At 39.7% G+C, this 13,145-nt stretch overlaps 1 long non-coding RNA gene across 1 annotated transcript; it reads right to left on the reverse strand.

The window, feature by feature from the left end:
- Positions 1–8,002, reverse strand: LOC119899404. The gene is made up of 3 exons (XR_005443833.1): positions 7,770–8,002; positions 6,326–6,423; positions 1–4,992 (listed from the first exon to the last, which is right to left on the reverse strand). It is a non-coding gene; the product is annotated as an uncharacterized LOC119899404 (long non-coding RNA).
- Positions 8,003–13,145: the final 5,143 nt, after the last annotated feature.

Raw genomic sequence — 13,145 nt, forward strand, 5'->3', positions numbered from 1 at the left:
AGATGTTTGATTCTTCCAATAGTAGCCTACTTACCAGATATTGCATTCTTACATGTTTTTCTTTCAATCTTAGCGACTAGGATGACATATGCCAATACACTTGATGCAGTGTGATTGTAAACACAAGCAATTCAGTATGTCACAGGGTTTCCCATCCACAACTGATGTGTCATCACAAATAGTATGTCCAGACGCAAGTTATTGCGTGACTTACTGAGCCGCAGTACTTTTCCTCAATCAGAGTCGGCCAAACTGTCTCGGCGAAAAGGGAAAAAGTCAACACAGAGGAGTCATCTAAGACACTTAGGTTTAACTTTGGGGTAGTTTTTCCATTTGAGAATATTTGGTTATGCCCATTATGAAAACCTGTTATCTTTTGGCCACATTGCATGGTAGATGATTCTCGAACATTAGTGCAAAATGATGAGTGTTCAGAGGAGCTCTTGCAGTTTTGATGTCAACTCCCAAAGTGTACATACAAAAATATTTCCCTGATGTAAGATCAAATTAATCTTTTCCCGTCTTTGGATAATCCTGTCACTGTGAATTAACTTTGATTCAAGAGAAACACATTATTTTACTTGTTCTGACAGGTTAACTTTCTGCTCTGAGCAGCATGTACCAGGAAAGGAAAAAAAAAAAAAACATCAGTAAATGCACACATGAACCCACTCATTCCACACACACACAAACAAACACCTCAAAAACCTCCTTTATTACTACTCGGTGTATTTATTGAGTACTCATCCAGCCTAACCAAAGAGCCCTAATTACACGCATAAGTGAGTGACAACTCCACTGAGTGGGCACTACACATACAAATAAGACTGTATGTAAGGTTACAGGTTTTTTAGTGTGTGCATGAGAATGTGCGTGTGTGGGCGTGTGTTTGGAGTGTGAACTGCAGTGTACATTTGAGCTTGCGTGTGCACATGATGCAGCTGCTCCTGGTGCACCGGAACAGTGTTAGTCACTGTCACCCTGCTATTCAGCAGAGGATGATGGACGTCAGAGGGTCAGCCTCCAATTATCCTCTTTACTCTGATGAGGGAGGCTGACCTGCCTCTCCAAACGCCTCAACCCCCTCGTTCCCCACCACCATCTCTTTTTCTTTCTTTGTCATTCTTTCTGTCCTTCACCGTATTTGTTATAAAGAAAAGGAGCATAATAAATAGTCTCTATTCGTGGAGCTGATTTTATTGTTTAGAGGTCACAGCAGTTTTAACTAGACCGAAGTGTACACCAGGTCATACAAGGTAATTTAGGAATAAAGTCTTATTATTTTATAATTCTCAAACCCCAGGTTTGAAACCTCTTCTATAAGATACCACTGGTAGTATAAAGACTGTGGTGTACTGAAGAGCACATAACATACCTGCATAATTTTCAAAAGGATGATTAGTTTGCTAGTGGCTATGGAACCCTAAGCAGCAACTTTCATGCCTCAAGCCAGTTATGTGTTAGTGGCAGTTTTAAATTCGTATTTGACTTTTAAAGGTCCCATATTAGATTGTTTTCACTTGGAGGATTGTTGTGAATTTTATATTCTTATTCAAGGGGAGAAAAAAACAGTTAATGGGCAATAGTACACTTTGCTGAGTGGCTTCTTTTTGTGACACACACTTGTTTAAACAGGTTCAAACATATTGGGACAGCACATGGCCGTAGATTTTTTATGAACATATACATGTAGAATCCCAGGCTCACACACAAACCTGCCATCTGTAAAAAAAGAAAAAGGTTGACATTTTTCTATTTGCATCACTTGACCACTTATATAAGAAGCTGGTGAAATGGGTACATGATGTATTGGTCATACACAGCAGTAGTGTGTGAAAGCCGTAAGTTAAGATTGGAGGCCACAAATTGAGGAAACCATTCCATTAGGTTTTATTGACATCTGTCGCAGTTAATTAGTGTTATTTATACTGGCTGACAGGGTACAAAATGTCCAGACAGTCCCCTAGAGAAAACATATTGAATCCTTTTCTAGAATTATCCAAGAAAATCTCCACACATGGGTACCCCATCTGAGCCTGTTACCTTCTCACAGAGGGTGACTTTTAGCTAAAAGTTAAACAGGATTAAAAACAGCTTTTCCCAAAGCGTACGATTAAATTCAGCCACAGGCAAAATGTGTTGACAGAGGGTTTTAATCTAATTACATTCCTGTTTTGAGGTCTGTCTCCCAGTGAGATCTAGTAAGCTGGGACAAGGAATGTGGTCTCAAGAAGCTATGCCAGCTCTGCAAGTGCATTTAGGGCATGTCCAACTCTAGTTAAATGCTAGTTAAATGGTGAATAATCTGGGTGCAAAGTAAGGTGCAAAGGGGTTGTGGTCAGTCATTAATCATGGGTATGTTTTGGCCGTAACATGATTTAAACCAGTCAGAGTGTCATCTTACATTCCCTTCCAGCGTTCCTATTCAAATGCGGATGAATGTCACATTATACAAACCATAATAAAATGTTTCTTTTTAAAATGTGATGGAGAAAGAAGAGCGAGAGAGGAGCATGTGACTGTAGTGTCAACATGATATAAAAACCTTCATATGATCTAATGTTACAGTTCATTGGGTTATGAGTGAAGTGTATGAACTACACTGCAGACTGGAGTTTCTGTTAACAACAGACAGACTGATCTGCGTTATATACGTTGGTCTGTCTCCTCATCCTGCATTATTATGATGACCTGGTTGTGGGCCACATCTCTGTCTTCCAGGTCATTTCTTCACGGTGTGTTGTATTGATGTATGAGTGTTTTCTTGAATGATTTACTTTAATGATTAGATAGGCTGCTGTCAGTACACACGTACGATCCTGTCTTGGGAGATTTAAATAATCAATGAAATTATGCTGCTGTGCATGTGCGTAATTGCACACAGCGTCTCTCTTAATGGGGAGACACGTCACCCCATTAAGAGAGATGCTTTGTGCTCCAGTGTTTTAAGCTAGGCCTAACTGCTGATTTCAGCATGCTAACATGCTCATACTGACAATGCTAGCATGCAGATGTTTACCAGGTATGATATTTACCATGTTTACCTTAGTAGACCATACTAATGCTATAATTGGCTAATTAGCACTAAACAATACAGCTGAGGCTGATGGGTATGTTGTGAGTTTTGCAGGTATTTGGTCATAAAACAAAGTTTTTGGATATATCCAAATTTTGACCTGATGATGCTAGAGGAAAAGTCTTTTAAAATTTCATAGTGACTTAATAGTTGAGATATTTCACTCTGGACCAAAGTACTTTGTAGAACCACATGGCTAGCCTGACAGAAAAAACATTATAAGTTAGTATTTCCAGATTATTCCTCATTTACTAAAGATTTATTTAGAGCCTTTAAATGACTCATATCTACCAAAGTTACCCATTGAGCACTTTATTTCAGCAGTGACCATCACGGAGTTAATAATAAATCCCTTCAATGTCACTTTCCCCACATAAGGAATTTCGCATAAGCATTTCAGATTCACAGTGTGGGGGCAGGTCAGGTTGAATCTGCAAGGGTCCTCATTGACAGCCTGAGCCTGATTGAACCACTTTATGGACCCCTGGCCCTGATCTGTTCTCTTTAACAGATGGCAATGCCAGCACCATCAGCAAATACAAACAAGGCCCTGAAATTAATAGTCTTATTGATTTGTGCCTGAGCAGACTGTGTCATCATCAGCTATAGGTACAAAAAGAGACGCATCTGTGTAACTGAGGTGTACTGTTGGTCTGGAGGGTCCGCTCTAATTCTCCAATTACTTGTGTGTCATAGTTTGTGTTTGTGTATGTGTGTGCGTATGTGTGTGTGTGTGTGTGTACAAGTGTGAGGGCATAGTAGCCATGGTAATGAAAAACACCCACCACACTGTTAACATTAATACATAACCCTACTTGGAATATTATGCTTCAGAGCCTTTCATCACCTAAACACAGTATTGCAGAGTTTTTTCATGTTGCTCCCATTTTGAAAAGTCACTCATCCGCAGCAACATACCCAAAGTCATTTGAACTAAACCCACTCTTTATAAGCCATTAGAAAGGTTACAGCACCATTTTGGGCAGGTTGAGCCATCAGGTGAGCAGCTAACGTTGCAAATAGTAATGAGAGACTGCAATTTGTAAAGCGTGAGTTACTTAGGCCCAATCACCACTACTCCGTTTTAGTTTAAAAACAGAGTTTTAAAACAAATACGATCTCCGCACCAGTGTTTTAGCTGCGTATCAGAGTTGATCTCTGTCTACATTAAAACGACTGAAAATGCACATCTAGTGGCCGTTCATGTTTGTAAACATTAAGCAGATGGTCTATTCTGTAGTTACAGAAGTTTTGGCGAAAGAATAAATTAGTGCAGACAAAGAATCACACCAGCTTTTTTCAAAAACTCTGTCAGTAGCATTGTGTTTTTGCTTTGCATGACTGATAAGACCCAATCAGAGAGGCAAACATGAGCGTCTGCGTCATCATTTCTAAAGTCCTCTGTTTTCGCATGTCCGCGCTTAAGCACTACCCGGAGTTTTAAAAATGGTCGGCAGGGTTTTCAAACTTCTCTGATTTAGGCTTTCGTTTTAGCCATTTTAGTCTGGACGGGAGGTGCAAACGTAGCAAAAGGTCTCTGTTTTAAAACAAAAACGTGTGTGGATGGGGCCTTAAATACAATTAGAGGAGGAAAAAAAACACATTATCCACTTCTTTCATTATGTTTCTCTACAGATTCTCTGCACACAATAACAAAGATTCAGTGTTTAATGTCGCACTCACTGTTGACTGTCCCTCAGACGCTCCTGTTAGACAAATGAACACTGCGCAGACTTTTTCGTCCCAGACTCTTTGCTCTGCGGCTCACCATTAACCTGTGTGGTCGCTGGTTCACACAGTGTAGAGTTTCTGTTGATTTATGAACCTTAACTCAGTGGACAGCAGTATCACACGGTGGTGGCAAGAGATCCGGCTCGACATCCGTCATCCAGGGCCCATCACTCATGATGTCAATGCTGCATGACAAATTACAACCTTTAGTGGGACAGTTTGTGCGTATGTGTCTGTGTGTCTTTGTGTGTGTGCGGGAGAGTAAGAGTGAAAGTGTATTTGAGCCTGATTGTCCTTGTTTGTTCATGAGGGAGGAATCTGTTTTACTACTTTCAGGGATTAGCATACTCGTGATAGCTGTGTCTACATTTTTAATGCCATTTACACACTCCAGTCAGACCGGACCGGCGGAGGAAACCGGAGGACCTGCAGTGTATTAATAGTGCTTGTGCATTTAACATTTACTGCTGACCATTTTCTAAAGCTGGTAGGGGAGTTTTGTATGTGTTTTTCTATCATTGGCACATGAAGAAAAGAAAAACACACTTTGGTCTAATACATGTATTTAATGATCCAACCAACCTGTCAGTCATCATATCTTCATCAGGGCCTCCTAAAGCTTAGCAATATAATTAAAGGCCCTCAAAATGTATTTTTCTAATCATCTAAATTTGTGTTTTTCTCAGTCAGTTAGAAAAAGGTGATGTTGTGTGCTATTTCTTCGCACCAGTCAAGATTTAGCAATGTTTGAATCAAACTGTGATGACAGTTGGTGGGTTGTTTGGTTACTGTCAATCAAATCTGATCAAATCTTTTTTTAAGCTTATTTAGTCATGAATATTTCATGTCAGATATATTTGCACTGGACCTACAGTAAGTGTTCAGATACTTGTCTTTTCTACACATTGAGTGCAGGGTAAAACTGCCAATACTCCCGTTTTTCCCACGTTTCTCCCGTATTTCAAGGCCATCTCCCAGTGCCTTCCCGTTTAGTTGTAAATCTATTCTCTGAGAAACTTGACTGAGACTTTACACAATCATTCTGTGATGGCACCTACTCTGCTCATCAATTCAAGCATAAATGCCAAACATTTGCATTTTACAGCTTCTGAAATGTGAGGATTTGCTGCTTATCTTTGTCATGTATCACAATAAATTAAATATATTTGGGTTTTGAACTGCTGGTGAGACAATGGCACATTTCCTATACAAAAGATTTATTTATTTATAAAAAAAATAATCAGCAGATTGATTAATAATAATAATAATTAGTCACAGCTCTTGTAATAATGCAAGTGCATTAAGTGATTAACTAGGTTTCTAGTTGCTGCAAATACATTCTCATACATACAGAAATAGGATGAAACCAACTGTTGGAAGGTGCTTTGGAAAAGTGTAAGTAGTACTGTCACGTGAAGTATCTGTCATTTGTAGAACGTGGGCTAAAATGTGCTTTGGTACGGCCCTTTAAACACATGTGAAACATGTAAAATGAACCAAAACTGTAAAATGAATCACCTGAATTTCTTTATAGCTTTTTACAACAGGAACTCTGTTTATTTGAGAGGGCAAACAAACCAGGGTTTCATCTCAGGTGGCCAGGCTGTATCTTCAACCTAGAGTAAAATAGAAATACTCACCATTACCAAGACAGTTATAGAAACATCCAACAACAGATGGTGGAAGAAATAATGGACCCAGCCCATCAACAACATGCCATTATCCACTCGTTAGTCCTCACGTATACATTTTAAGTTCTGTTTTTGTGTATGCGTTAGTCCCCGTACATGCAGCTACTGAAATAGCCTGCTGAGTGGATGTGTAATGGGGAGCCAAGGTTAAGAATGTGTGGCCTCCATTACCTGCGTTGCTTCTGCTCTCAACCAGTTTCGTTCAGATGTTTTCTGGTGATCTGATGTATTTTTTTATATATATGCTGTGAATAAAGGAGGTGAGGGCTGATTCAGAGCCTCAGCAGGTAGATGACCTGCATTCACTACCTTACTTCATCTTCTTGTAATGACATTGTCAAGATCAATATTATGAGATGATATTTTATAACTGTTTTATAACTGAGCATATAAGCAGAACATTAGACATTAGAACCCATTGCTCTATCTTTTAATCAATGATTTGATATAAAGCAGTTCATAAACTGGTGGTGATGATGTGTGCAATTTACAACGTTTCTGGATTCTGAGCTATATCAACTTTTACTGATGTCCTGGTGCATATTTAATTGTCCTTTAAATATTATACTTATGGTTTGTACTTAATCTTATATGATTGCTTGTTTAGTGTAGAATAAAATGTTTGTTTATTTGCCTCCAAACAGCCAATGTACCAAACTGTACATTAGCTATATGACAGCTAGCAACGGACTTACCAACCTTGTCTGTCACAGTGTGTCCGTGTGTGTTCAGCTCAGCCTCACTCATGCTCTCTCTCTAAATTTCTCTTTGCACTGAACACACAGTAAGAGGTTTAATTGTGCATTGAAATTAAACTGAAAAGTACACAGCAACAAGACTGTGTGCTCTCTCACCTGGTGGGATCATAATTATTTGAAATGAAGAATAAAAGGTTGATGCACAATAGGCATTTCTTCACAGAATTTATGCAGGAGTCTGAATAAATTTGTCACCCATTTAGTTAATTAAAAGAAATAATAATAATTTAAATTGCAAATACGAATGCCATCCACACGTCCATTATGAATTAAAATACCATTCTCCAGTCCATGCAAATCTTAACTATTCTACTAATAATCGCGCTGGAAGTCTCATCACTGCACACATACACACACAGAAGGCCAGTCCACACTCTGCAGATGGTCTCCAGTCTCGCAACGGAGCAGCATACATATGTAGGTTACAACTCAGCCAAATGCTCTACACTGAGCCCTGGCAGAGTGCTGAAGGTCTGCAGCCAACTGACTAACATTTACAGGGAAATCACCCACCTGCACGCACAATCCAGCCACAGATGGTGCTGAGTTTCTGCTCAGGGAAGGCACAAAGGACGTGGCCACCGATACTGTCAGCAGCCATGTATTTGTTTACAGTCATAAGGAAGAGACGGTTGCAGGTGACAGATGATTGCAATGAGATCTATTGGATGTTCCTCCTTCTCAGGGCCCGGGGTCTTTTAAATTGTTGGCCGTCAATGTGTTTCAAGGGATATGATGGTGGCAGGGTGGCCTAACAGTGAGAGAAATCTGCTTAATTTCATTGAGCCTCTGACATAGCTGCAAATTAGTCACCTTTCTGCAAAATTATGTTTTGAATGATGGCACCCGCCTGATTTAGGGCCCGCCTGGGAAAATCACAGACACACCTGCACTTGATGCATGACAGTGCTTGACCACAAATTTGTGATGCAAACTGTTGTTGCTGTTTTTGGCTTGCTGTTACTTGAACAGTTGCTGTTTAACTGAGCTGCAGAACGTTAGCTTGTCAAAATCGAGCTAACTTTACCTTTGTTCACCCCAGCAACAGTGGTGAACAATTAAAAGTGGTGCGTGACGAAACCTTAGTTGGTAATTGCATTAATTTTCAATGTGAGCGGTTTACTACTCAAGGCAGAGTAGCCGACAGCGTATGATCTACGTCAAAATGCCCACGGCTGTTGTTTTCTATATTGAAGGTTCAGTGTGTAATATTTCTGAGGATTTATTGACAGAAATGCAATATAAGATCTATAACTATGCTTTTAGTGGTGCTTTTAGACCTTACATAATGAACCGTTATGTTTTTATTACCTTAGAATGAGCCATTTCTATCTACATAACTGTGGGTCCCCCCTTCCATGGACGTCACCATGTTCATGTTTCTGCAGTATCTGACAACGGACAAACAGTGCTACAGACCACGTTTTGTGATCACGGTGTTCTTCATCTGCTTGTATAATTCCGGCAGTGTAGACGTCTGTCACTACATCGAATGCGTATGAAGAATAAGTGGAGGAAATAATAATAATAAACAGTCTGAGTAGTCATCTGGTTTATTAAAAGTAAGAAGAGAAGTGACATTTGGACAAATGAATGAGCACATGTATTATTTAGCACAAGCAGACAGCCTGTGGATCTTCATACGATGAAGCCAGACAGAAATCATGGATATAATCATTGTAGATTTTCCCAGATGGAAGGCTCTGATGTGGGACAGACGTTTTCAAAGCGGTGCTGAAGTTGTCAGATTTTAGCAATGCAAATTAAAATTGTTGTTTGATAGCTTCAGCTGGAAGATGGGCAAAATCACCGAAAGATGTGAATTGTTTCCCCTGTCAGTAATGTAAAATATGTAATGTTAGTTGGATTAATTTCATGTTGCCTAGTTATTGTCCAGCCTGTGGTTTGGCTTTGCCGGTTAGGTTAGGGAGACAATCAGCTGATCAGTAATTGGGAATACAATGGTAAGGTTATCTTAGAGCATGGAAGCATCAGCCAGCTAAACTTTTACTGCCCTGGTAGAAAAAACATGTAGATTAATTTCATGTAGTTATTCTCCAGCGCTGTGCTTTGGCTTTGTTTGTTACCTTCCTGAGACAAACAGCTGATGAATATTATTGGCATTAAAACAGCATGGAATCTCAGATCAGAAGCTAAACTTCACATTTTACTGCCCTGGTGGAAAAAATGTATTTCTTTTTACTGCTAATGGTGATATGATAACAAGACCGTTTTCCTATCAAGTGACCAATAATGAATCGCTACCATGCATACAAATGTGTAATTTGTACTTTCACATGTTAAATGCCCATTAAACACATTGCACAGTTTTGCCACAAGCTGAAATTATGGCTGTATAGAGACAGTGCACAGTTAAAACTTGAACGATCAGTTTGTTGCAAATGAATAACTTACCACTCTGAAACTCTGGCTTGACATGTACAGCTGACCCAAAGCATGCTTACCTCTATTGGCTTGTAGTTCTTTACTAGGGACTGCCCGTGTGCAACACCCAACAAAGATCAGATAGAAGTAAGATGCTTCACTCCGTAGCAAAAACAGAGCAGTCAAAACACAGGATGGTCCATCCATCATCAACCGCTTTTCCTGCATACAGGTGGGGGGTTGGAGCCAATCCCTGTTTACATCGGGCAATAGGTCGCCAGTCCATTGCAGGGACAATAATAGACGAACAATCACTCACACCTAGGGACAATTTTAGAGACACCAATTAACCTAGCCTCCATGTCTTTGGATGGTGGGAGGAAGCATCATCTGGGAGCACCGAGAGAGAACCCACACAGACATAGGGAGAACATGCACACAGAAAGGCCGGGGCAAACGGGGTTTGAACCCACGACCTTCTTGCTATAAGGCAACAGTGCTAGCCACTGCCCTACTGCACCACTCCAAAAAATTTGTTTTTGAAAATTAAACCATGTAAACCTGTTCTGGTAGAACCCCTAAATAAAATTATGAACCTGAAAATGAGCATAATATGACCACTTTATGTCATACACACCGGTGGCGTCTTTACGCATGTTAATTCTGCAGAGAAGCAGCAGTTTCATCACATTCGCTCCTTGCATCTGCACATCTCAGATACTGTACTTCTGTTGTACAGATACTGCTTCTATCGTGCGTCTGATGTGTGCTGCCTGCCATCCGCAAGTGTAGCAAAAGAAGGAGATGGGGTGGTTAAGGAAGAAAGAGTCTCAGGAAAGAGGTACATGACTAAGCAGAGACAACAAGCACTGAAAATCAAGCCAAAGACAATAACAGTTATTATAGGGCTGCAGTTTTCTTATGTCGATTATCTTTTCAATCACTCATATAGTCTATAAAAAGACCCTCAATTATTTCCCAGAGCCCAAGGTGATGTTTTCATATTACTAAAGAAATTTAAGTTGCAATGATTTAAAATGTGTTTAATTACCAGAAATGATGCACTGGGGGTTTGCAGATGGCTGATAACACTGAGCTGCATAAGCCAAATTCCTAAAATGAAATCTGTAATCAAAAGAATACGTTGCCTTGAAATGAATTTTCATGGCAAAAAAATAAAAATGTTTTACCTATCAGATTCAGTTATGGACTCTGACATTCAGCAGCCAATTTTATCTCACCGCTGCCAAAATGATTTCAAGGTAGGAAAAAACATTACCTAACACAAGCTGGCTTTCTGCTGACTCTCAGCCACAATGTAGAGGTCTGTGCTTGGTGTGACGTTTGATCAGGCAGATCAAAGATGACAGGCTGACCTAATACTTGTTTTTGTGTTTTTCCTTCAGCCAGTTTAAATACATTCAAACAACTTATGAAATGTTACAGGTGCTGTGTTTTAAAACAACTGGGCACTGTAGATTTAAGCAGTTGTCTCTCAAACTGAGTAAATCATGCATTTGTTAGGGACCACTTTCAGCTGCAGATTAACCCACATTTAATGTTAGAGTGAGTATTTACAGTAGCATACTACAGTGCCTATGTATCATACTAAAGGAACATGTCAGCCAGTGCAGCAGTGTGGCTCGATGTGTTTTTAATAGTTATTGAACAACACTGGAGCTCAATGGCGCAGAGAAACAAGACATCAGGCCCTATGTAGGATCAGTTCATTGTTGGCTTTGGACTTTTCATAGAATTTGTTGACCACAAGAAAAATATCAACCTTATCCTTTAATGCTGCTGCAAACATTCAGTTAAAACCCTGAATAAGCCAATCTAGTCATAAATTAGTTTCTGATTATGAGTAGAAAAGACCATTACAGAAAAAAAGATACACATGACTGGGAGCTTTCACTGTTGTGACAAAAAATGGCATAGAAAACCTTAGATGGTACTTTCCACTAATCACTGATGTCACAACCTGGCTCAAGGGTCATGACAAAAGAGGGAACGCGGCAGCGTATATGATCAAAAGTGATTTATTTAACAAAAGAGTGAACTAAACATAACTGTTTAAATGTGTAAGGTATGTCTCTGTAACATAAATAACTCAAAGCAAGATGTTGCAGTCAGGGTGGTCAGGCCATAGTTGACATCTGGATTGCAGAGTAGAGGGAAGCGAAAGTAGTTTGACCAAGTGGAGCTTTATCTCCCCTGGCTCACAGGTCCAAGGTGCACCTGATCAGCAATCACCTCAACAGAACAAAGATGGTTAACAGTGGTGAGGTATCACTCCCACAGAGTGGCCTCACCAGATCACACAGGGGCCGTCACACTGACAGTGACTAATACACAGCAGCCAATTTTTGTTTCTCCCTGCCAAAGGTATTGATGAGGAGGTTATATTAAAAAAGTCTCCCCTTAGCCTAATAGCAAGTAGCAAGGTGGTGAGAATAGAGAAAATAACTCTTTTCTTTGTATCCATTGTTCCAAGTTCTTATGTTAAAACATATTCCCACAAATGCCATTTGATTTTTTGAAGAATTGTGAATGCACTGTGCACTGACAAAGGCTTGATTTTCAGTCTGATCTTACTGCATATTGGATCAGTGATACAGTGCGAATGTGGCGACAATCTGGACAGCACATAGTTTTCAAAGCCTGTCGCTTGTGGCACTCTTCAGACAGACATACATTGCAGAAATATTTGTATTTGTGGTAAGCCTGGTTTTTGTAACAGTCATAACAGACATAGGCACTTCCAAAAAAAAAAAAAGAACAGTTTTGCTTTGATGATCCTCGTATAGATAAAGCCAAAGTGTTGGATGGGGTCACTCTTGTGTCTCGAAGAGATAAAAGTTTTTAATTTTTATGGGTTCATTTAAACCCTACACCTGCATGGATTGGATGTGCCTGCTCTTGAATTTCATCTTCAGACATGCAGGGGTACATGTAACATGCTACACACATCGAAAAGTAGAAGTTATTGTCTATGTTTGACAGGGCATAAAGACATGCTTTTTTCTTCTCATTTACAGTGGGTACGGAAAGTATTCAGACCCCTTTAAATTTTTCACTCTTTGTTTCATTGCAGCCATTTTCCAAAAATCAAAAAAGTTAATTTTATTTCTCAGTAATGTACACTCAGCACCACATCTTGACAGAAAAAAACAGAAATGTAGAAATTTTTGCAAATGTATTAAAAAAGAAAAACTGAAATATCACATGGTCATAAGTATTCAGACCCTTTGCTCAATATTTAGTAGAAGCACCCTTTTGATCTAATACAGCCATGAGTCGTTTTGGGAAAGATGCAACAAGTTTTTCACATCTGGATTTGGGTATCCTCTGCCATTCCTCCTTGCAGATCCTCTCCAGTTCTGTCAGGTTGGATGGTAAACGTTGGTGGACAGCCATTTTCAGGTCTCTCCAGAGATGCTCAATTGGGTTTAAGTCAGGGCTCTGGCTGGGCCATTCAAGAACAGCCACGGAGTTGTTGTGAAG

This window comes from Micropterus salmoides, unplaced genomic scaffold (genome assembly GCF_014851395.1).
Source record: "Micropterus salmoides isolate LMB-PRFRI ecotype aquatic unplaced genomic scaffold, ASM1485139v1 Ms_hic_scaffold_12, whole genome shotgun sequence".
In the NCBI taxonomy this organism is placed as follows: domain Eukaryota; kingdom Metazoa; phylum Chordata; class Actinopteri; order Centrarchiformes; family Centrarchidae; genus Micropterus; species Micropterus salmoides.